At 49.4% G+C, this 18,772-nt stretch overlaps 46 non-coding genes and 6 pseudogenes across 46 annotated transcripts; all 52 read left to right on the top strand.

Moving 5' to 3' along the window:
* Window positions 1-3: 3 nt before the first annotated feature.
* LOC149766273 (5S ribosomal RNA) lies at window positions 4-122 on the top strand (annotated as a pseudogene).
* A 247-nt stretch (window positions 123-369) lies between these two features.
* LOC149766272 (5S ribosomal RNA) lies at window positions 370-488 on the top strand. The gene has a single exon (XR_016402366.1). It is a non-coding gene; the product is annotated as a 5S ribosomal RNA (ribosomal RNA).
* Window positions 489-734: 246 nt separating this feature from the next.
* Window positions 735-853, top strand: LOC149766271 (5S ribosomal RNA). Its single transcript, XR_016405512.1, has one exon. It is a non-coding gene; the product is annotated as a 5S ribosomal RNA (ribosomal RNA).
* A 247-nt stretch (window positions 854-1,100) lies between these two features.
* LOC149766270 (5S ribosomal RNA) lies at window positions 1,101-1,219 on the top strand. The gene has a single exon (XR_016405072.1). It is a non-coding gene; the product is annotated as a 5S ribosomal RNA (ribosomal RNA).
* A 246-nt stretch (window positions 1,220-1,465) lies between these two features.
* Window positions 1,466-1,584, top strand: LOC149766269 (5S ribosomal RNA). The gene has a single exon (XR_016411496.1). It is a non-coding gene; the product is annotated as a 5S ribosomal RNA (ribosomal RNA).
* Window positions 1,585-1,831: 247 nt separating this feature from the next.
* LOC149766268 (5S ribosomal RNA) lies at window positions 1,832-1,949 on the top strand. Its single transcript, XR_016408543.1, has one exon. It is a non-coding gene; the product is annotated as a 5S ribosomal RNA (ribosomal RNA).
* Window positions 1,950-2,196: 247 nt separating this feature from the next.
* Window positions 2,197-2,315, top strand: LOC149766267 (5S ribosomal RNA). Its single transcript, XR_016404813.1, has one exon. It is a non-coding gene; the product is annotated as a 5S ribosomal RNA (ribosomal RNA).
* A 247-nt stretch (window positions 2,316-2,562) lies between these two features.
* Window positions 2,563-2,680, top strand: LOC149766266 (5S ribosomal RNA). Its single transcript, XR_016408542.1, has one exon. It is a non-coding gene; the product is annotated as a 5S ribosomal RNA (ribosomal RNA).
* Window positions 2,681-2,927: 247 nt separating this feature from the next.
* LOC149766265 (5S ribosomal RNA) lies at window positions 2,928-3,046 on the top strand. The gene has a single exon (XR_016401069.1). It is a non-coding gene; the product is annotated as a 5S ribosomal RNA (ribosomal RNA).
* Window positions 3,047-3,292: 246 nt separating this feature from the next.
* On the top strand, window positions 3,293-3,411 carry LOC149766264 (5S ribosomal RNA). Its single transcript, XR_016411495.1, has one exon. It is a non-coding gene; the product is annotated as a 5S ribosomal RNA (ribosomal RNA).
* A 247-nt stretch (window positions 3,412-3,658) lies between these two features.
* LOC149766263 (5S ribosomal RNA) lies at window positions 3,659-3,776 on the top strand. Its single transcript, XR_016408541.1, has one exon. It is a non-coding gene; the product is annotated as a 5S ribosomal RNA (ribosomal RNA).
* Window positions 3,777-4,023: 247 nt separating this feature from the next.
* On the top strand, window positions 4,024-4,142 carry LOC149766262 (5S ribosomal RNA). Its single transcript, XR_016407740.1, has one exon. It is a non-coding gene; the product is annotated as a 5S ribosomal RNA (ribosomal RNA).
* Window positions 4,143-4,389: 247 nt separating this feature from the next.
* Window positions 4,390-4,508, top strand: LOC149766261 (5S ribosomal RNA). Its single transcript, XR_016411494.1, has one exon. It is a non-coding gene; the product is annotated as a 5S ribosomal RNA (ribosomal RNA).
* Window positions 4,509-4,751: 243 nt separating this feature from the next.
* LOC149766260 (5S ribosomal RNA) lies at window positions 4,752-4,870 on the top strand. Its single transcript, XR_016412972.1, has one exon. It is a non-coding gene; the product is annotated as a 5S ribosomal RNA (ribosomal RNA).
* A 246-nt stretch (window positions 4,871-5,116) lies between these two features.
* LOC149766259 (5S ribosomal RNA) lies at window positions 5,117-5,235 on the top strand. Its single transcript, XR_016411493.1, has one exon. It is a non-coding gene; the product is annotated as a 5S ribosomal RNA (ribosomal RNA).
* A 247-nt stretch (window positions 5,236-5,482) lies between these two features.
* LOC149766258 (5S ribosomal RNA) lies at window positions 5,483-5,600 on the top strand. Its single transcript, XR_016404991.1, has one exon. It is a non-coding gene; the product is annotated as a 5S ribosomal RNA (ribosomal RNA).
* A 247-nt stretch (window positions 5,601-5,847) lies between these two features.
* On the top strand, window positions 5,848-5,966 carry LOC149766257 (5S ribosomal RNA; annotated as a pseudogene).
* A 247-nt stretch (window positions 5,967-6,213) lies between these two features.
* On the top strand, window positions 6,214-6,332 carry LOC149766256 (5S ribosomal RNA). Its single transcript, XR_016402364.1, has one exon. It is a non-coding gene; the product is annotated as a 5S ribosomal RNA (ribosomal RNA).
* Window positions 6,333-6,578: 246 nt separating this feature from the next.
* LOC149766255 (5S ribosomal RNA) lies at window positions 6,579-6,697 on the top strand. Its single transcript, XR_016405511.1, has one exon. It is a non-coding gene; the product is annotated as a 5S ribosomal RNA (ribosomal RNA).
* A 247-nt stretch (window positions 6,698-6,944) lies between these two features.
* LOC149766254 (5S ribosomal RNA) lies at window positions 6,945-7,063 on the top strand. The gene has a single exon (XR_016401068.1). It is a non-coding gene; the product is annotated as a 5S ribosomal RNA (ribosomal RNA).
* Window positions 7,064-7,309: 246 nt separating this feature from the next.
* Window positions 7,310-7,428, top strand: LOC149766253 (5S ribosomal RNA). The gene has a single exon (XR_016411491.1). It is a non-coding gene; the product is annotated as a 5S ribosomal RNA (ribosomal RNA).
* A 247-nt stretch (window positions 7,429-7,675) lies between these two features.
* LOC149766252 (5S ribosomal RNA) lies at window positions 7,676-7,793 on the top strand. Its single transcript, XR_016408540.1, has one exon. It is a non-coding gene; the product is annotated as a 5S ribosomal RNA (ribosomal RNA).
* A 247-nt stretch (window positions 7,794-8,040) lies between these two features.
* On the top strand, window positions 8,041-8,159 carry LOC149766251 (5S ribosomal RNA). Its single transcript, XR_016404812.1, has one exon. It is a non-coding gene; the product is annotated as a 5S ribosomal RNA (ribosomal RNA).
* A 247-nt stretch (window positions 8,160-8,406) lies between these two features.
* LOC149766250 (5S ribosomal RNA) lies at window positions 8,407-8,524 on the top strand (annotated as a pseudogene).
* Window positions 8,525-8,771: 247 nt separating this feature from the next.
* On the top strand, window positions 8,772-8,890 carry LOC149766249 (5S ribosomal RNA). The gene has a single exon (XR_016412969.1). It is a non-coding gene; the product is annotated as a 5S ribosomal RNA (ribosomal RNA).
* A 246-nt stretch (window positions 8,891-9,136) lies between these two features.
* LOC149766248 (5S ribosomal RNA) lies at window positions 9,137-9,255 on the top strand. Its single transcript, XR_016411693.1, has one exon. It is a non-coding gene; the product is annotated as a 5S ribosomal RNA (ribosomal RNA).
* Window positions 9,256-9,502: 247 nt separating this feature from the next.
* LOC149766247 (5S ribosomal RNA) lies at window positions 9,503-9,620 on the top strand. Its single transcript, XR_016408539.1, has one exon. It is a non-coding gene; the product is annotated as a 5S ribosomal RNA (ribosomal RNA).
* A 247-nt stretch (window positions 9,621-9,867) lies between these two features.
* LOC149766246 (5S ribosomal RNA) lies at window positions 9,868-9,986 on the top strand. The gene has a single exon (XR_016402900.1). It is a non-coding gene; the product is annotated as a 5S ribosomal RNA (ribosomal RNA).
* Window positions 9,987-10,233: 247 nt separating this feature from the next.
* Window positions 10,234-10,351, top strand: LOC149766245 (5S ribosomal RNA). The gene has a single exon (XR_016408267.1). It is a non-coding gene; the product is annotated as a 5S ribosomal RNA (ribosomal RNA).
* A 247-nt stretch (window positions 10,352-10,598) lies between these two features.
* LOC149766244 (5S ribosomal RNA) lies at window positions 10,599-10,717 on the top strand. The gene has a single exon (XR_016401067.1). It is a non-coding gene; the product is annotated as a 5S ribosomal RNA (ribosomal RNA).
* Window positions 10,718-10,963: 246 nt separating this feature from the next.
* LOC149766243 (5S ribosomal RNA) lies at window positions 10,964-11,082 on the top strand. The gene has a single exon (XR_016411490.1). It is a non-coding gene; the product is annotated as a 5S ribosomal RNA (ribosomal RNA).
* Window positions 11,083-11,329: 247 nt separating this feature from the next.
* On the top strand, window positions 11,330-11,447 carry LOC149766242 (5S ribosomal RNA). The gene has a single exon (XR_016408538.1). It is a non-coding gene; the product is annotated as a 5S ribosomal RNA (ribosomal RNA).
* A 247-nt stretch (window positions 11,448-11,694) lies between these two features.
* On the top strand, window positions 11,695-11,813 carry LOC149766241 (5S ribosomal RNA). The gene has a single exon (XR_016409012.1). It is a non-coding gene; the product is annotated as a 5S ribosomal RNA (ribosomal RNA).
* Window positions 11,814-12,060: 247 nt separating this feature from the next.
* LOC149766240 (5S ribosomal RNA) lies at window positions 12,061-12,179 on the top strand. The gene has a single exon (XR_016411489.1). It is a non-coding gene; the product is annotated as a 5S ribosomal RNA (ribosomal RNA).
* Window positions 12,180-12,425: 246 nt separating this feature from the next.
* LOC149766239 (5S ribosomal RNA) lies at window positions 12,426-12,544 on the top strand. Its single transcript, XR_016411488.1, has one exon. It is a non-coding gene; the product is annotated as a 5S ribosomal RNA (ribosomal RNA).
* A 247-nt stretch (window positions 12,545-12,791) lies between these two features.
* Window positions 12,792-12,909, top strand: LOC149766238 (5S ribosomal RNA). Its single transcript, XR_016404990.1, has one exon. It is a non-coding gene; the product is annotated as a 5S ribosomal RNA (ribosomal RNA).
* Window positions 12,910-13,156: 247 nt separating this feature from the next.
* Window positions 13,157-13,275, top strand: LOC149766237 (5S ribosomal RNA; annotated as a pseudogene).
* A 247-nt stretch (window positions 13,276-13,522) lies between these two features.
* Window positions 13,523-13,640, top strand: LOC149766236 (5S ribosomal RNA). The gene has a single exon (XR_016408266.1). It is a non-coding gene; the product is annotated as a 5S ribosomal RNA (ribosomal RNA).
* A 247-nt stretch (window positions 13,641-13,887) lies between these two features.
* On the top strand, window positions 13,888-14,006 carry LOC149766235 (5S ribosomal RNA). Its single transcript, XR_016401066.1, has one exon. It is a non-coding gene; the product is annotated as a 5S ribosomal RNA (ribosomal RNA).
* Window positions 14,007-14,252: 246 nt separating this feature from the next.
* LOC149766234 (5S ribosomal RNA) lies at window positions 14,253-14,371 on the top strand. The gene has a single exon (XR_016411487.1). It is a non-coding gene; the product is annotated as a 5S ribosomal RNA (ribosomal RNA).
* Window positions 14,372-14,618: 247 nt separating this feature from the next.
* On the top strand, window positions 14,619-14,736 carry LOC149766233 (5S ribosomal RNA). The gene has a single exon (XR_016408537.1). It is a non-coding gene; the product is annotated as a 5S ribosomal RNA (ribosomal RNA).
* Window positions 14,737-14,983: 247 nt separating this feature from the next.
* On the top strand, window positions 14,984-15,102 carry LOC149766232 (5S ribosomal RNA). Its single transcript, XR_016406316.1, has one exon. It is a non-coding gene; the product is annotated as a 5S ribosomal RNA (ribosomal RNA).
* Window positions 15,103-15,349: 247 nt separating this feature from the next.
* LOC149766231 (5S ribosomal RNA) lies at window positions 15,350-15,468 on the top strand. Its single transcript, XR_016411486.1, has one exon. It is a non-coding gene; the product is annotated as a 5S ribosomal RNA (ribosomal RNA).
* Window positions 15,469-15,714: 246 nt separating this feature from the next.
* LOC149766230 (5S ribosomal RNA) lies at window positions 15,715-15,833 on the top strand. Its single transcript, XR_016411485.1, has one exon. It is a non-coding gene; the product is annotated as a 5S ribosomal RNA (ribosomal RNA).
* Window positions 15,834-16,080: 247 nt separating this feature from the next.
* LOC149766229 (5S ribosomal RNA) lies at window positions 16,081-16,198 on the top strand. Its single transcript, XR_016404989.1, has one exon. It is a non-coding gene; the product is annotated as a 5S ribosomal RNA (ribosomal RNA).
* Window positions 16,199-16,445: 247 nt separating this feature from the next.
* Window positions 16,446-16,564, top strand: LOC149766228 (5S ribosomal RNA; annotated as a pseudogene).
* Window positions 16,565-16,811: 247 nt separating this feature from the next.
* LOC149766227 (5S ribosomal RNA) lies at window positions 16,812-16,930 on the top strand. Its single transcript, XR_016402363.1, has one exon. It is a non-coding gene; the product is annotated as a 5S ribosomal RNA (ribosomal RNA).
* Window positions 16,931-17,176: 246 nt separating this feature from the next.
* On the top strand, window positions 17,177-17,294 carry LOC149766226 (5S ribosomal RNA; annotated as a pseudogene).
* A 247-nt stretch (window positions 17,295-17,541) lies between these two features.
* LOC149766225 (5S ribosomal RNA) lies at window positions 17,542-17,660 on the top strand. The gene has a single exon (XR_016406315.1). It is a non-coding gene; the product is annotated as a 5S ribosomal RNA (ribosomal RNA).
* A 247-nt stretch (window positions 17,661-17,907) lies between these two features.
* Window positions 17,908-18,026, top strand: LOC149766224 (5S ribosomal RNA). Its single transcript, XR_016411484.1, has one exon. It is a non-coding gene; the product is annotated as a 5S ribosomal RNA (ribosomal RNA).
* A 246-nt stretch (window positions 18,027-18,272) lies between these two features.
* Window positions 18,273-18,391, top strand: LOC149766223 (5S ribosomal RNA). The gene has a single exon (XR_016411483.1). It is a non-coding gene; the product is annotated as a 5S ribosomal RNA (ribosomal RNA).
* A 247-nt stretch (window positions 18,392-18,638) lies between these two features.
* Window positions 18,639-18,756, top strand: LOC149766222 (5S ribosomal RNA). Its single transcript, XR_016404988.1, has one exon. It is a non-coding gene; the product is annotated as a 5S ribosomal RNA (ribosomal RNA).
* The last annotated feature ends 16 nt before the right edge of the window (window positions 18,757-18,772 follow it).

Genomic DNA, 18,772 nt, shown 5'->3' with positions numbered 1-18,772 from the left:
CATGGGTGCGATCATACCAGCACTAATGCATCGGATCCCATCAGAACTCCGCAGTTAAGCGGGCTTGAGCGAGAGTAGTACTAGGATGGGTGACCCCCCGGGAAGTCCTCGTGTTGCACCCCTTATATTTTTTTCCCGTTTTTTTATTTTTTGATAATATTTATTTTTAATTTTTCGGCTTTTGGCTTTTCCTCTTCGGATAATTTTTTTCCCCCGAAAATAAACTGAGTCCGGAGACTGGCGGTGCCATGCCGCATAGCGGGACCAGCGCGTTGAATCCTTCGCCAGAACGGCCCCGGCGGCGCGAATGTCTCGGGCCGTCGAGGTCTGCTGCTTTGTCATAAAAGGGAGTTTCGATGGGCATGTCATGGGTGCGATCATACCAGCACTAATGCACCGGATCCCATCAGAACTCCGCAGTTAAGCGTGCTTGGGTGAGAGTAGTACTAGGATGGGTGACCCCCTGGGAAGTCCTCGTGTTGCACCCTTTTTATTTTTTGCCCGCTTTTTTATTTTTTGATAATATTTATTTTTAATTTTTCGGCTTTTGGCTTTTTCTCTTCGGATAATTTTTTCCCCCGAAAATAAACTGAGTCCGGGGACTCGCGGTGCCATGCCGTATAGCGGGACCAGCGTGTTGAATCCTACGCCAGAACGTCCCCGGCGGCGCGAATGTCTCGGGCCATCGAGGTCTGCTGCTTTGTCATAAAAGGGAGTTTCGAAGGGCATGTCATGGGTGCGATCATACTAGCACTAATGCGCCGGATCCCATCAGAACTCCGCAGTTAAGCGTGCTTGGGCGAGAGTAGTACTAGGATGGGTGGCCCCCTGGGAAGTCCTCGTGTTGCACCCCTTTTATTTTTTGCCCGCTTTTTTATTTTTTGATAATATTTATTTTTAATTTTTCGGCTTTTGGCTTTTTTTCTTCGGATAATTTTTTTCCCCCGAAAATAAACTGAGTCCGGAGACTGGCGGTGCCATGCCGCATAGTGGGACCAGCGCGTTGAATCCTACGCCAGAACGGCCCCGGCGGCGCGAATGTCTCAGGCCGTCGAGGTCTGCTGCTTTGTCATAAAAGGGAGTTTCGATGGGCGAGTCATGGGTGCGATCATACCAGCACTAATGCACCGGATCCCATCAGAACTCCGCAGTTAAGCTTGTTTGGGCGAGAGTAGTACTAGGATGGGTGACCCCCTGGGAAGTCCTCGTGTTGCACCCCTTTTATTTTTTGCCCGCTTTTTTATTTTTTGATAATATTTATTTTTAATTTTTTGGCTTTTGGCTTTTTCTCTTCGGATAATTTTTTTTCCCGAAAATAAACTGAGTCCGGAGACTCGCGGTGCCATGCCGCATAGCGGGACCAGCGTGTTGAATCCTACGCCAGAACGGCCTCGGCGGCGCGAATGTTTCGGGCCATCGAGGTCTGCTGCTTTGTCATAAAAGAGAGTTTCGAAGGGCATGTCATGGGTGCGATCATACCAGCACTAATGCACCGGATCCCATCAGAACTCCGCAGTTAAGCGTGCTTGGGCGAGAGTAGTACTAGGATGGGTGACCCCCTGGGAAGTCCTCGTGTTGCACCCCTTTTATTTTTTGCCCGCTTTTTTATTTTTTGATAATATTTATTTTTAATTTTTTGGCTTTTGGCTTTTCCTCTTCGAATAATTTTTTTCCTCCGAAAATAAACTGAGTCCGGAGACTGGCGGTGCCATGCCGCATAGCGGGACCAGCGCGTTGAATCCTACGCCAGAACGGCCCCGGCGGCGCGAATGTCTCGGGCCGTCGAGGTGTGCTGCTTTGTCATAAAAGGAAGTTTCGATGGGCATGTCATGGGTGCGATCATACCAGCACTAATGCACCGGATCCCATCAGAACTCCGCAGTTAAGCGTGCTTGGGCAAGATTAGTACTAGGATGGGTGACCCCCGGGAAGTCCTCTTGTTGCACCCCTTTTATTTTTTGCCCGCTTTTTTATTTTTTGATAATATTTATTTTTAATTTTTCGGCTTTTGGTTTTTCCTCTTCGGATAATTTTTTTCCCCCGAAAATAAACTGAGTCCGGAGACTGGCGGTGCCATGCCGCATAGCGGGACCAGCGCGTTGAATCCTACGCCAGAACGGCCCCGGCAGCGCGAATGTCTCGGGCCGTCGAGGTCTGTTGCTTTGTCATAAAAGGGAGTTTCGAAGGGCATGTCATGGGTGCGATCATACCAGCACTAATGCGCCGGATCCCATCAGAACTCCGCAGTTAAGCGGGCTTGGGCGAGAGTAGTACTAGGATGGGTGACCCCCTGGGAAGTCCTCGTGTTGCACCCCTTATATTTTTTGCCCGTTTTTTTATTTTTTGATAATATTTATTTTTAATTTTTCGGCTTTTGGCTTTTCCTCTTCGGATAATTTTTTTCCCCCGAAAATAAACTAAGTCCGGAGACTGGCGGTGCCAGGCCGCATAGCGGGACCAGCGCGTTGAATCCTACGCCAGAACGGCCCCGGCGGCGCGAATGTCTCGGGCCGTCGAGGTCTGCTGCTTTGTCATAAAAGGAAGTTTCGATGGGCATATCATGGGTGCGATCATACCAGCACTAATGCACCGGATCCCATCAGAACTCCGCAGTTAAGCGTGCTTGGGCAAGATTAGTACTAGGATGGGTGACCCCCGGGAAGTCCTCTTGTTGCACCCCTTTTATTTTTTGCCCGCTTTTTTATTTTTTGATAATATTTATTTTTAATTTTTCGGCTTTTGGTTTTTCCTCTTCGGATAATTTTTTTCCCCCGAAAATAAACTGAGTCCGGAGACTGGCGGTGCCAGGCCGCATAGCGGGACCAGCGCGTTGAATCCTACGCCAGAACGGCCCCGGCGGCGCGAATGTCTCGGGCCGTCGAGGTCTGCTGCTTTGTCATAAAAGGGAGTTTCGATGGGCGAGTCATGGGTGCGATCATACCAGCACTAATGCACCGGATCCCATCAGAACTCCGCAGTTAAGCGTGTTTGGGCGAGAGTAGTACTAGGATGGGTGACCCCCTGGGAAGTCCTCGTGTTGCACCCCTTTTATTTTTTGCCCGCTTTTTTATTTTTTGATAATATTTATTTTTAATTTTTTGGCTTTTGGCTTTTTCTCTTCGGATAATTTTTTTTTCCGAAAATAAACTGAGTCCGGAGACTCGCGGTGCCATGCCGCATAGCGGGACCAGCGTGTTGAATCCTACGCCAGAACGGCCTCGGCGGCGCGAATGTTTCGGGCCATCGAGGTCTGCTGCTTTGTCATAAAAGGGAGTTTCGAAGGGCATGTCATGGGTGCGATCATACCAGCACTAATGCACCGGATCCCATCAGAACTCCGCAGTTAAGCGTGCTTGGGCGAGAGTAGTACTAGGATGGGTGACCCCCTGGGAAGTCCTCGTGTTGCACCCCTTTTATTTTTTGCCCGCTTTTTTATTTTTTGATAATATTTATTTTTAATTTTTTGGCTTTTGGCTTTTCCTCTTCGGATAATTTTTTTCCTCCGAAAATAAACTGAGTCCGGAGACTGGCGGTGCCATGCCACATAGCGGGACCAGCGCGTTGAATCCTACGCCAGAACGGCCCCGGCGGCGCGAATGTCTCGGGCCGTCGAGGTGTGCTGCTTTGTCATAAAAGGAAGTTTCGATGGGCATGTCATGGGTGCGATCATACCAGCACTAATGCACCGGATCCCATCAGAACTCCGCAGTTAAGCGTGCTTGGGCAAGATTAGTACTAGGATGGGTGACCCCCGGGAAGTCCTCTTGTTGCACCCCTTTTATTTTTTGCCCGCTTTTTTATTTTTTGATAATATTTATTTTTAATTTTTCGGCTTTTGGTTTTTCCTCTTCGGATAATTTTTTTCCCCCGAAAATAAACTGAGTCCGGAGACTGGCGGTGCCATGCCGCATAGCGGGACCAGCGCGTTGAATCCTACGCCAGAACGGCTCCGGCGGCGCGAATGTCTCAGGCCGCCGAGGTCTGTTGCTTTGTCATAAAAGGGAGTTTCGAAGGGCATGTCATGGGTGCGATCATACCAGCACTAATGCACCGGATCCCATCAGAACTCCGCAGTTAAGCGGTCTTGGGCGAGAGTAGTACTAGGATGGGTGACCCCCTGGGAAGTCCTCGTGTTGCACCTCTTATATTTTTTGCCCGTTTTTTTATTTTTTGATAATATTTATTTTTAATTTTTCGGCTTTTGGCTTTTCCTCTTCGGATAATTTTTTTCCCCCGAAAATAAACTAAGTCCGGAGACTGGCGGTGCCAGGCCGCATAGCGGGACCAGCGCGTTGAATCCTACGCCAGAACGGCCCCGGCGGCGCGAATGTCTCGGGCCGTCGAGGTCTGCTGCTTTGTCATAAAAGGGAGTTTCGATGGGCATGTCATGGGTGCGATCATACCAGCACTAATGCACCGGATCCCATCAGAACTCCGCAGTTAAGCGTGCTTGGGCGAGAGTAGTACTAGGATGGGTGACCCCCTGGGAAGTCCTCGTGTTGCACCCCTTTTATTTTTTGTCCGCTTTTTTATTTTTAATATTTATTTTTAATTTTTCGGCTTTTGGCTTTTCCTCTTCGGATAATTTTTTTCCCCCGAAAATAAACTGAGTCCGGAGACTGGCGGTGCCATGCCACATAGCGGGACCAGCGCGTTGAATCCTACGCCAGAACGGCCCCGGCGGCGCGAATGTCTCGGGCCGTCGAGGTCTGCTGCTTTGTCATAAAAGGGAGTTTCGATGGGCGAGTCATGGGTGCGACCATACCAGCACTAATGCACCGGATCCCATCAGAACTCCGCAGTTAAGCGTGTTTGGGCGAGAGTAGTACTAGGATGGGTGACCCCCTGGGAAGTCCTCGTGTTGCACCCCTTTTATTTTTTGCCCGCTTTTTTATTTTTTGATAATATTTATTTTTAATTTTTCGGCTTTTGGCTTTTTCTCTTCGGATAATTTTTTTTCCCGAAAATAAACTGAGTCCGGAGACTCGCGGTGCCATGCCGCATAGCGGGACCAGCGTGTTGAATCCTACGCCAGAACGGCCTCGGCGGCGCGAATGTTTCGGGCCATCGAGGTCTGCTGCTTTGTCATAAAAGGGAGTTTCGAAGGGCATGTCATGGGTGCGATCATACCAGCACTAATGCACCGGATCCCATCAGAACTCCGCAGTTAAGCGTGCTTGGGCGAGAGTAGTACTAGGATGGGTGACCCCCTGGGAAGTCCTCGTGTTGCACCCCTTTTATTTTTTGCCCGCTTTTTTATTTTTTGATAATATTTATTTTTAATTTTTTGGCTTTTGGCTTTTCCTCTTCGGATAATTTTTTTCCTCCGAAAATAAACTGAGTCCGGAGACTGGCGGTGCCATGCCGCATAGCGGGACCAGCGCGTTGAATCCTACGCCAGAACGGCCCCGGCGGCGCGAATGTCTCGGGTCGTCGAGGTCTGCTGCTTTGTCATAAAAGGGAGTTTCGATGGGCATGTCATGGGTGCGATCATACCAGCACTAATGCACCGGATCCCATCAGAACTCCGCAGTTAAGCGTGCTTGGGCGAGATTAGTACTAGGATGGGTGACCCCCGGGAAGTCCTCGTGTTGCACCCCTTTTATTTTTTGCCCGCTTTTTTATTTTTTGATAATATTTATTTTTAATTTTTCGGCTTTTGGTTTTTCCTCTTCGGATAATTTTTTTCCCCCGAAAATAAACTGAGTCCGGAGACTGGCGGTGCCATGCCGCATAGCGGGACCAGCGCGTTGAATCCTACGCCAGAACGGCCCCGGCGATGCGAATGTCTCGGGCCGTCGAGGTCTGTTACTTTGTCATAAAAGGGAGTTTTGAAGGGCATGTCATGGGTGCGATCATACCAGCACTAATGCATCGGATCCCATCAGAACTCCGCAGTTAAGCGGGCTTGAGCGAGAGTAGTACTAGGATGGGTGACCCCCCGGGAAGTCCTCGTGTTGCACCCCTTATATTTTTTTCCCGTTTTTTTATTTTTTGATAATATTTATTTTTAATTTTTCGGCTTTTGGCTTTTCCTCTTCGGATAATTTTTTTCCCCCGAAAATAAACTGAGTCCGGAGACTGGCGGTGCCATGCCGCATAGCGGGACCAGCGCGTTGAATCCTTCGCCAGAACGGCCCCGGCGGCGCGAATGTCTCGGGCCGTCGAGGTCTGCTGCTTTGTCATAAAAGGGAGTTTCGATGGGCATGTCATGGGTGCGATCATACCAGCACTAATGCACCGGATCCCATCAGAACTCCGCAGTTAAGCGTGCTTGGGTGAGAGTAGTACTAGGATGGGTGACCCCCTGGGAAGTCCTCGTGTTGCACCCTTTTTATTTTTTGCCCGCTTTTTTATTTTTTGATAATATTTATTTTTAATTTTTCGGCTTTTGGCTTTTTCTCTTCGGATAATTTTTTCCCCCAAAAATAAACTGAGTCCGGGGACTAGCGGTGCCATGCCGTATAGCGGGACCAGCGTGTTGAATCCTACGCCAGAACGTCCCCGGCGGCGCGAATGTCTCGGGCCATCGAGGTCTGCTGCTTTGTCATAAAAGGGAGTTTCGAAGGGCATGTCATGGGTGCGATCATACTAGCACTAATGCGCCGGATCCCATCAGAACTCCGCAGTTAAGCGTGCTTGGGCGAGAGTAGTACTAGGATGGGTGGCCCCCTGGGAAGTCCTCGTGTTGCACCCCTTTTATTTTTTGCCCGCTTTTTTATTTTTTGATAATATTTATTTTTAATTTTTCGGCTTTTGGCTTTTTTTCTTCGGATAATTTTTTTCCCCCGAAAATAAACTGAGTCCGGAGACTGGCGGTGCCATGCCGCATAGTGGGACCAGCGCGTTGAATCCTACGCCAGAACGGCCCCGGCGGCGCGAATGTCTCAGGCCGTCGAGGTCTGCTGCTTTGTCATAAAAGGGAGTTTCGATGGGCGAGTCATGGGTGCGATCATACCAGCACTAATGCACCGGATCCCATCAGAACTCCGCAGTTAAGCGTGTTTGGGCGAGAGTAGTACTAGGATGGGTGACCCCCTGGGAAGTCCTCGTGTTGCACCCCTTTTATTTTTTGCCCGCTTTTTTATTTTTTGATAATATTTATTTTTAATTTTTTGGCTTTTGGCTTTTTCTCTTCGGATAATTTTTTTTCCCGAAAATAAACTGAGTCCGGAGACTCGCGGTGCCATGCCGCATAGCGGGACCAGCGTGTTGAATCCTACGCCAGAACGGCCTCGGCGGCGCGAATGTTTCGGGCCATCGAGGTCTGCTGCTTTGTCATAAAAGAGAGTTTCGAAGGGCATGTCATGGGTGCGATCATACCAGCACTAATGCACCGGATCCCATCAGAACTCCGCAGTTAAGCGTGCTTGGGCGAGAGTAGTACTAGGATGGGTGACCCCCTGGGAAGTCCTCGTGTTGCACCCCTTTTATTTTTTGCCCGCTTTTTTATTTTTTGATAATATTTATTTTTAATTTTTTGGCTTTTGGCTTTTCCTCTTCGAATAATTTTTTTCCTCCGAAAATAAACTGAGTCCGGAGACTGGCGGTGCCATGCCGCATAGCGGGACCAGCGCGTTGAATCCTACGCCAGAACGGCCCCGGCGGCGCGAATGTCTCGGGCCGTCGAGGTGTGCTGCTTTGTCATAAAAGGAAGTTTCGATGGGCATGTCATGGGTGCGATCATACCAGCACTAATGCACCGGATCCCATCAGAACTCCGCAGTTAAGCGTGCTTGGGCAAGATTAGTACTAGGATGGGTGACCCCCGGGAAGTCCTCTTGTTGCACCCCTTTTATTTTTTGCCCGCTTTTTTATTTTTTGATAATATTTATTTTTAATTTTTCGGCTTTTGGTTTTTCCTCTTCGGATAATTTTTTTCCCCCGAAAATAAACTGAGTCCGGAGACTGGCGGTGCCATGCCGCATAGCGGGACCAGCGCGTTGAATCCTACGCCAGAACGGCCCCGGCGGCGCGAATGTCTCGGGCCGTCGAGGTCTGTTGCTTTGTCATAAAAGGGAGTTTCGAAGGGCATGTCATGGGTGCGATCATACCAGCACTAATGCGCCGGATCCCATCAGAACTCCGCAGTTAAGCGGGCTTGGGCGAGAGTAGTACTAGGATGGGTGACCCCCTGGGAAGTCCTCGTGTTGCACCCCTTATATTTTTTGCCCGTTTTTTTATTTTTTGATAATATTTATTTTTAATTTTTCGGCTTTTGGCTTTTCCTCTTCGGATAATTTTTTTCCCCCGAAAATAAACTAAGTCCGGAGACTGGCGGTGCCAGGCCGCATAGCGGGACCAGCGCGTTGAATCCTACGCCAGAACGGCCCCGGCGGCGCGAATGTCTCGGGCCGTCGAGGTCTGCTGCTTTGTCATAAAAGGAAGTTTCGATGGGCATATCATGGGTGCGATCATACCAGCACTAATGCACCGGATCCCATCAGAACTCCGCAGTTAAGCGTGCTTGGGCAAGATTAGTACAAGGATGGGTGACCCCCGGGAAGTCCTCTTGTTGCACCCCTTTTATTTTTTGCCCGCTTTTTTATTTTTTGATAATATTTATTTTTAATTTTTCGGCTTTTGGTTTTTCCTCTTCGGATAATTTTTTTCCCCCGAAAATAAACTGAGTCCGGAGACTGGCGGTGCCAGGCCGCATAGCGGGACCAGCGCGTTGAATCCTACGCCAGAACGGCCCCGGCGGCGCGAATGTCTCGGGCCGTCGAGGTCTGCTGCTTTGTCATAAAAGGGAGTTTCGATGGGCGAGTCATGGGTGCGACCATACCAGCACTAATGCACCGGATCCCATCAGAACTCCGCAGTTAAGCGTGTTTGGGCGAGAGTAGTACTAGGATGGGTGACCCCCTGGGAAGTCCTCGTGTTGCACCCCTTTTATTTTTTGTCCGCTTTTTTATTTTTTGATAATATTTATTTTTAATTTTTCGGCTTTTGGCTTTTTCTCTTCGGATAATTTTTTTTTCCGAAAATAAACTGAGTCCGGAGACTCGCGGTGCCATGCCGCATAGCGGGACCAGCGTGTTGAATCCTACGCCAGAACGGCCTCGGCGGCGCGAATGTTTCGGGCCATCGAGGTCTGCTGCTTTGTCATAAAAGGGAGTTTCGAAGGGCATGTCATGGGTGCGATCATACCAGCACTAATGCACCGGATCCCATCAGAACTCCGCAGTTAAGCGTGCTTGGGCGAGAGTAGTACTTGGATGGGTGACCCCCTGGGAAGTCCTCGTGTTGCACCCCTTTTATTTTTTGCCCGCTTTTTTATTTTTTGATAATATTTATTTTTAATTTTTTGGCTTTTGGCTTTTCCTCTTCGGATAATTTTTTTCCTCCGAAAATAAACTGAGTCCGGAGACTGGCGGTGCCATGCCGCATAGCGGGACCAGCGCGTTGAATCCTACGCCAGAACGGCCCCGGCGGCGCGAATGTCTCGGGCCGTCGAGGTGTGCTGCTTTGTCATAAAAGGAAGTTTCGATGGGCATGTCATGGGTGCGATCATACCAGCACTAATGCACCGGATCCCATCAGAACTCCGCAGTTAAGCGTGCTTGGGCAAGATTAGTACTAGGATGGGTGACCCCCGGGAAGTCCTCTTGTTGCACCCCTTTTATTTTTTGCCCGCTTTTTTATTTTTTGATAATATTTATTTTTAATTTTTCGGCTTTTGGTTTTTCCTCTTCGGATAATTTTTTTCCCCCGAAAATAAACTGAGTCCGGAGACTGGCGGTGCCATGCCGCATAGCGGGACCAGCGCGTTGAATCCTACGCCAGAACGGCCCCGGCGGCGCGAATGTCTCGGGCCGTCGAGGTCTGTTGCTTTGTCATAAAAGGGAGTTTCGAAGGGCATGTCATGGGTGCGATCATACCAGCACTAATGCACCGGATCCCATCAGAACTCCGCAGTTAAGCGGGCTTGGGCGAGAGTAGTACTAGGATGGGTGACCCCCTGGGAAGTCCTCGTGTTGCACCCCTTATATTTTTTGCCCGTTTTTTTATTTTTTGATAATATTTATTTTTAATTTTTCGGCTTTTGGCTTTTCCTCTTCGGATAATTTTTTTCCCCCGAAAATAAACTAAGTCCGGAGACTGGCGGTGCCAGGCCGCATAGCGGGACCAGCGCGTTGAATCCTACGCCAGAACGGCCCCGGCGGCGCGAATGTCTCGGGCCGTCGAGGTCTGCTGCTTTGTCATAAAAGGAAGTTTCGATGGGCATATCATGGGTGCGATCATACCAGCACTAATGCACCGGATCCCATCAGAACTCCGCAGTTAAGCGTGCTAGGGCAAGATTAGTACTAGGATGGGTGACCCCCGGGAAGTCCTCTTGTTGCACCCCTTTTATTTTTTGCCCGCTTTTTTATTTTTTGATAATATTTATTTTTAATTTTTCGGCTTTTGGTTTTTCCTCTTCGGATAATTTTTTTCCCCCGAAAATAAACTGAGTCCGGAGACTGGCGGTGCCAGGCCGCATAGCGGGACCAGCGCATTGAATCCTACGCCAGAACGGCCCCGGCGGCGCGAATGTTTCGGGCCGTCGAGGTCTGCTGCTTTGTCATAAAAGGGAGTTTCGATGGGCGAGTCATGGGTGCGATCATACCAGCACTAATGCACCGGATCCCATCAGAACTCCGCAGTTAAGCGTGTTTGGGCGAGAGTAGTACTAGGATGGGTGACCCCCTGGGAAGTCCTCGTGTTGCACCCCTTTTATTTTTTGCCCGCTTTTTTATTTTTTGATAATATTTATTTTTAATTTTTTGGCTTTTGGCTTTTTCTCTTCGGATAATTTTTTTTTCCGAAAATAAACTGAGTCCGGAGACTCGCGGTGCCATGCCGCATAGCGGGACCAGCGTGTTGAATCCTACGCCAGAACGGCCTCGGCGGCGCGAATGTTTCGGGCCATCGAGGTCTGCTGCTTTGTCATAAAAGGGAGTTTCGAAGAGCATGTCATGGGTGCGATCATACCAGCACTAATGCACCGGATCCCATCAGAACTCCGCAGTTAAGCGTGCTTGGGCGAGAGTAGTACTAGGATGGGTGACCCCCTGGGAAGTCCTCGTGTTGCACCCCTTTTATTTCTTGCCCGCTTTTTTATTTTTTGATAATATTTATTTTTAATTTTTTGGCTTTTGGCTTTTCCTCTTCGGATAATTTTTTTCCTCCGAAAATAAACTGAGTCCGGAGACTGGCGGTGCCATGCCACATAGCGGGACCAGCGCGTTGAATCCTACGCCAGAACGGCCCCGGCGGCGCGAATGTCTCGGGCCGTCGAGGTGTGCTGCTTTGTCATAAAAGGAAGTTTCGATGGGCATGTCATGGGTGCGATCATACCAGCACTAATGCACCGGATCCCATCAGAACTCCGCAGTTAAGCGTGCTTGGGCAAGATTAGTACTAGGATGGGTGACCCCCGGGAAGTCCTCTTGTTGCACCCCTTTTATTTTTTGCCCGCTTTTTTATTTTTTGATAATATTTATTTTTAATTTTTCGGCTTTTGGTTTTTCCTCTTCGGATAATTTTTTTCCCCCGAAAATAAACTGAGTCCGGAGACTGGCGGTGCCATGCCGCATAGCGGGACCAGCGCGTTGAATCCTACGCCAGAACGGCTCCGGCGGCGCGAATGTCTCAGGCCGTCGAGGTCTGTTGCTTTGTCATAAAAGGGAGTTTCGAAGGGCATGTCATGGGTGCGATCATACCAGCACTAATGCACCGGATCCCATCAGAACTCCGCAGTTAAGCGGTCTTGGGCGAGAGTAGTACTAGGATGGGTGACCCCCTGGGAAGTCCTCATGTTGCACCCCTTATATTTTTTGCCCCTTTTTTTATTTTTTGATAATATTTATTTTTAATTTTTCGGCTTTTGGCTTTTCCTCTTCGGATAATTTTTTTCCCCCGAAAATAAACTAAGTCCGGAGACTGGCGGTGCCAGGCCGCATAGCGGGACCAGCGCGTTGAATCCTACGCCAGAACGGCCCCGGCGGCGCGAATGTCTCGGGCCGTCGAGGTCTGCTGCTTTGTCATAAAAGGGAGTTTCGATGGGCATGTCATGGGTGCGATCATACCAGCACTAATGCACCGGATCCCATCAGAACTCCGCAGTTAAGCGTGCTTGGGCGAGAGTAGTACTAGGATGGGTGACCCCCTGGGAAGTCCTCGTGTTGCACCCCTTTTATTTTTTGCCCGCTTTTTTATTTTTTGATAATATTTATTTTTAATTTTTCGGCTTTTGGCTTTTTCTCTTCGGATAATTTTTTTTCCCGAAAATAAACTGAGTCCGGAGACTCGCGGTGCCATGCCGCATAGCGGGACCAGCGTGTTGAATCCTACGCCAGAACGGCCTCGGCGGCGCGAATGTTTCGGGCCATCGAGGTCTGCTGCTTTGTCATAAAAGGGAGTTTCGAAGGGCATGTCATGGGTGCGATCATACCAGCACTAATGCACCGGATCCCATCAGAACTCCGCAGTTAAGCGTGCTTGGGCGAGAGTAGTACTAGGATGGGTGACCCCCTGGGAAGTCCTCGTGTTGCACCCCTTTTATTTTTTGCCCGCTTTTTTATTTTTTGATAATATTTATTTTTAATTTTTTGGCTTTTGGCTTTTCCTCTTCGGATAATTTTTTTCCTCCGAAAATAAACTGAGTCCGGAGACTGGCGGTGCCATGCCGCATAGCGGGACCAGCGCGTTGAATCCTACGCCAGAACGGCCCCGGCGGCGCGAATGTCTCGGGTCGTCGAGGTCTGCTGCTTTGTCATAAAAGGGAGTTTCGATGGGCATGTCATGGGTGCGATCATACCAGCACTAATGCACCGGATCCCATCAGAACTCCGCAGTTAAGCGTGCTTGGGCGAGATTAGTACTAGGATGGGTGACCCCCGGGAAGTCCTCGTGTTGCACCCCTTTTATTTTTTGCCCGCTTTTTTATTTTTTGATAATATTTATTTTTTATTTTTCGGCTTTTGGTTTTTCCTCTTCGGATAATTTTTTTCCCCCGAAAATAAACTGAGTCCGGAGACTGGCGGTGCCATGCCGCATAGCGGGACCAGCGCGTTGAATCCTACGCCAGAACGGCCCCGGCGATGCGAATGTCTCGGGCCGTCGAGGTCTGTTACTTTGTCATAAAAGGGAGTTTCGAAGGGCATGTCATGGGTGCGATCATACCAGCACTAATGCATCGGATCCCATCAGAACTCCGCAGTTAAGCGGGCTTGAGCGAGAGTAGTACTAGGATGGGTGACCCCCCGGGAAGTCCTCGTGTTGCACCCCTTATATTTTTTTCCCGTTTTTTTATTTTTTGATAATATTTATTTTTAATTTTTCGGCTTTTGGCTTTTCCTCTTCGGATAATTTTTTTCCCCCGAAAATAAACTAAGTCCGGAGACTGGCGGTGCCAGGCCGCATAGCGGGACCAGCGCGTTGAATCCTACGCCAGAACGGCCCCGGCGGCGCGAATGTCTCGGGCCGTCGAGGTCTGCTGCTTTGTCATAAAAGGAAGTTTCGATGGGCATATCATGGGTGCGATCATACCAGCACTAATGCACCGGATCCCATCAGAACTCCGCAGTTAAGCGTGCTAGGGCAAGATTAGTACTAGGATGGGTGACCCCCGGGAAGTCCTCTTGTTGCACCCCTTTTATTTTTTGCCCGCTTTTTTATTTTTTGATAATATTTATTTTTAATTTTTCGGCTTTTGGTTTTTCCTCTTCGGATAATTTTTTTCCCCCGAAAATAAACTGAGTCCGGAGACTGGCGGTGCCAGGCCGCATAGCGGGACCAGCGCATTGAATCCTACGCCAGAACGGCCCCGGCGGCGCGAATGTTTCGGGCCGTCGAGGTCTGCTGCTTTGTCATAAAAGGGAGTTTCGATGGGCGAGTCATGGGTGCGATCATACCAGCACTAATGCACCGGATCCCATCAGAACTCCGCAGTTAAGCGTGTTTGGGCGAGAGTAGTACTAGGATGGGTGACCCCCTGGGAAGTCCTCGTGTTGCACCCCTTTTATTTTTTGCCCGCTTTTTTATTTTTTGATAATATTTATTTTTAATTTTTTGGCTTTTGGCTTTTTCTCTTCGGATAATTTTTTTTTCCGAAAATAAACTGAGTCCGGAGACTCGCGGTGCCATGCCGCATAGCGGGACCAGCGTGTTGAATCCTACGCCAGAACGGCCTCGGCGGCGCGAATGTTTCGGGCCATCGAGGTCTGCTGCTTTGTCATAAAAGGGAGTTTCGAAGAGCATGTCATGGGTGCGATCATACCAGCACTAATGCACCGGATCCCATCAGAACTCCGCAGTTAAGCGTGCTTGGGCGAGAGTAGTACTAGGATGGGTGACCCCCTGGGAAGTCCTCGTGTTGCACCCCTTTTATTTCTTGCCCGCTTTTTTATTTTTTGATAATATTTATTTTTAATTTTTTGGCTTTTGGCTTTTCCTCTTCGGATAATTTTTTTCCTCCGAAAATAAACTGAGTCCGGAGACTGGCGGTGCCATGCCACATAGCGGGACCAGCGCGTTGAATCCTACGCCAGAACGGCCCCGGCGGCGCGAATGTCTCGGGCCGTCGAGGTGTGCTGCTTTGTCATAAAAGAAAGTTTCGATGGGCATGTCATGGGTGCGATCATACCAGCACTAATGCACCGGATCCCATCAGAACTCCGCAGTTAAGCGTGCTTGGGCAAGATTAGTACTAGGATGGGTGACCCCCGGGAAGTCCTCTTGTTGCACCCCTTTTATTTTTTGCCCGCTTTTTTATTTTTTGATAATATTTATTTTTAATTTTTCGGCTTTTGGTTTTTCCTCTTCGGATAATTTTTTTCCCCCGAAAATAAACTGAGTCCGGAGACTGGCGGTGCCATGCCGCATAGCGGGACCAGCGCGTTGAATCCTACGCCAGAACGGCTCCGGCGGCGCGAATGTCTCAGGCCGTCGAGGTCTGTTGCTTTGTCATAAAAGGGAGTTTCGAAGGGCATGTCATGGGTGCGATCATACCAGCACTAATGCACCGGATCCCATCAGAACTCCGCAGTTAAGCGGTCTTGGGCGAGAGTAGTACTAGGATGGGTGACCCCCTGGGAAGTCCTCGTGTTGCACCCCTTATATTTTTTGCCCCTTTTTTTATTTTTTGATAATATTTATTTTTAATTTTTCGGCTTTTGGCTTTTCCTCTTCGGATAATTTTTTTCCCCCGAAAATAAACTAAGTCCGGAGACTGGCGGTGCCAGGCCGCATAGCGGGACCAGCGCGTTGAATCCTACGCCAGAACGGCCCCGGCGGCGCGAATGTCTCGGGCCGTCGAGGTCTGCTGCTTTGTCATAAAAGGGAGTTTCGATGGGCATGTCATGGGTGCGATCATACCAGCACTAATGCACCGGATCCCATCAGAACTCCGCAGTTAAGCGTGCTTGGGCGAGAGTAGTACTAGGATGGGTGACCCCCTGGGAAGTCCTCGTGTTGCACCCCTTTTATTTTTTGCCCGCTTTTTTATTTTTTGATAATATTTATTTTTAATTTTTCGGCTTTTGGCTTTTTCTCTTCGGATAATTTTTTTTCCCGAAAATAAACTGAGTCCGGAGACTCGCGGTGCCATGCCGCATAGCGGGACCAGCGTGTTGAATCCTACGCCAGAACGGCCTCGGCGGCGCGAATGTTTCGGGCCATCGAGGTCTGCTGCTTTGTCATAAAAGGGAGTTTCGAAGGGCATGTCATGGGTGCGATCATACCAGCACTAATGCACCGGATCCCATCAGAACTCCGCAGTTAAGCGTGCTTGGGCGAGAGTAGTACTAGGATGGGTGACCCCCTGGGAAGTCCTCGTGTTGCACCCCTTTTATTTTTTGCCCGCTTTTTTATTTTTTGATAATATTTATTTTTAATTTTTTGGCTTTTGGCTTTTCCTCTTCGGATAATTTTTTTCCTCCGAAAATAAACTGAGTCCGGAGACTGGCGGTGCCATGCCGCATAGCGGGACCAGCGCGTTGAATCCTACGCCAGAACGGCCCCGGCGGCGCGAATGTCTCGGGTCGTCGAGGTCTGCTGCTTTGTCATAAAAGGGAGTTTCGATGGGCATGTCATGGGTGCGATCATACCAGCACTAATGCACCGGATCCCATCAGAACTCCGCAGTTAAGCGTGCTTGGGCGAGATTAGTACTAGGATGGGTGACCCCCGGGAAGTCCTCGTGTTGCACCCCTTTTATTTTTTGCCCGCTTTTTTATTTTTTGATAATATTTATTTTTAATTTTTCGGCTTTTGGTTTTTCCTCTTCGGATAATTTTTTTCCCCCGAAAATAAACTGAGTCCGGAGACTGGCGGTGCCATGCCGCATAGCGGGACCAGCGCGTTGAATCCTACGCCAGAACGGCCCCGGCGATGCGAATGTCTCGGGCCGTCGAGGTCTGTTACTTTGTCATAAAAGGGAGTTTCGAAGGGCATGTCATGGGTGCGATCATACCAGCACTAATGCATCGGATCCCATCAGAACTCCGCAGTTAAGCGGGCTTGAGCGAGAGTAGTACTAGGATGGGTGACCCCCCGGGAAGTCCTCGTGTTGCACCCCTTATATTTTTTTCCCGTTTTTTTATTTTTTGATAATATTTATTTTTAATTTTTCGGCTTTTGGCTTTTCCTCTTCGGATAATTTTTTTCCCCCGAAAATAAACTGAGTCCGGAGACTGGCGGTGCCATGCCGCATAGCGGGACCAGCGCGTTGAATCCTTCGCCAGAACGGCCCCGGCGGCGCGAATGTCTCGGGCCGTCGAGGTCTGCTGCTTTGTCATAAAAGGGAGTTTCGATGGGCATGTCATGGGTGCGATCATACCAGCACTAATGCACCGGATCCCATCAGAACTCCGCAGTTAAGCGTGCTTGGGTGAGAGTAGTACTAGGATGGGTGACCCCCTGGGAAGTCCTCGTGTTGCACCCTTTTTATTTTTTGCCCGCTTTTTTATTTTTTGATGATATTTATTTTTAATTTTTCGGCTTTTGGCTTTTTCTCTTCGGATAATTTTTTCCCCCGAAAATAAACTGAGTCCGGGGACTCGCGGTGCCATGCCGTATAGCGGGACCAGCGTGTTGAATCCTACGCCAGAACGTCCCCGGCGGCGCGAATGTCTCGGGCCATCGAGGTCTGCTGCTTTGTCATAAAAGGGAGTTTCGAAGGGCATGTCATGGGTGCGATCATACTAGCACTAATGCGCCGGATCCCATCAGAACTCCGCAGTTAAGCGTGCTTGGGCAAGATTAGTACTAGGATGGGTGACCCCCGGGAAGTCCTCTTGTTGCACCCCTTTTATTTTTTGCCCGCTTTTTTATTTTTTGATAATATTTATTTTTAATTTTTCGGCTTTTGGTTTTTCCTCTTCGGATAATTTTTTTCCCCCGAAAATAAACTGAGTCCGGAGACTGGCGGTGCCATGCCGCATAGCGGGACCAGCGCGTTGAATCCTACGCCAGAACGGCTCCGGCGGCGCGAATGTCTCAGGCCGTCGAGGTCTGTTGCTTTGTCATAAAAGGGAGTTTCGAAGGGCATGTCATGGGTGCGATCATACCAGCACTAATGCACCGGATCCCATCAGAACTCCGCAGTTAAGCGGTCTTGGGCGAGAGTAGTACTAGGATGGGTGACCCCCTGGGAAGTCCTCGTGTTGCACCCCTTATATTTTTTGCCCCTTTTTTTATTTTTTGATAATATTTATTTTTAATTTTTCGGCTTTTGGCTTTTCCTCTTCGGATAATTTTTTTCCCCCGAAAATAAACTAAGTCCGGAGACTGGCGGTGCCAGGCCGCATAGCGGGACCAGCGCGTTGAATCCTACGCCAGAACGGCCCCGGCGGCGCGAATGTCTCGGGCCGTCGAGGTCTGCTGCTTTGTCATAAAAGGGAGTTTCGATGGGCATGTCATGGGTGCGATCATACCAGCACTAATGCACCGGATCCCATCAGAACTCCGCAGTTAAGCGTGCTTGGGCGAGAGTAGTACTAGGATGGGTGACCCCCTGGGAAGTCCTCGTGTTGCACCCCTTTTATTTTTTGCCCGCTTTTTTATTTTTTGATAATATTTATTTTTAATTTTTCGGCTTTTGGCTTTTTCTCTTCGGATAATTTTTTTTCCCGAAAATAAACTGAGTCCGGAGACTCGCGGTGCCATGCCGCATAGCGGGACCAGCGTGTTGAATCCTACGCCAGAACGGCCTCGGCGGCGCGAATGTTTCGGGCCATCGAGGTCTGCTGCTTTGTCATAAAAGGGAGTTTCGAAGGGCATGTCATGGGTGCGATCATACCAGCACTAATGCACCGGATCCCATCAGAACTCCGCAGTTAAGCGTGCTTGGGCGAGAGTAGTACTAGGATGGGTGACCCCCTGGGAAGTCCTCGTGTTGCACCCCTTTTATTTTTTGCCCGCTTTTTTATTTTTTGATAATATTTATTTTTAATTTTTTGGCTTTTGGCTTTTCCTCTTCGGATAATTTTTTTCCTCCGAAAATAAACTGAGTCCGGAGACTGGCGGTGCCATGCCGCATAGCGGGACCAGCGCGTTGAATCCTACGCCAGAACGGCCCCGGCGGCGCGAATGTCTCGGGTCGTCGAGGTCTGCTGCTTTGTCATAAAAGGGAGTTTCGATGGGCATGTCATGGGTGCGATCATACCAGCACTAATGCACCGGATCCCATCAGAACTCCGCAGTTAAGCGTGCTTGGGCGAGATTAGTACTAGGATGGGTGACCCCCGGGAAGTCCTCGTGTTGCACCCCTTTTATTTTTTGCCCG

Source organism: Phoenix dactylifera, chromosome 4 (assembly GCF_051530095.1).
Source record: "Phoenix dactylifera cultivar Ajwa chromosome 4, Ajwa_hap1_PhDact_Kaust_v1.1, whole genome shotgun sequence".
In the NCBI taxonomy this organism is placed as follows: Eukaryota; Viridiplantae; Streptophyta; class Magnoliopsida; order Arecales; family Arecaceae; genus Phoenix; species Phoenix dactylifera.
The sequence above is the reverse complement of the archived record's forward strand: the minus strand, read 5'-3'. Positions and strand labels throughout refer to the sequence as shown.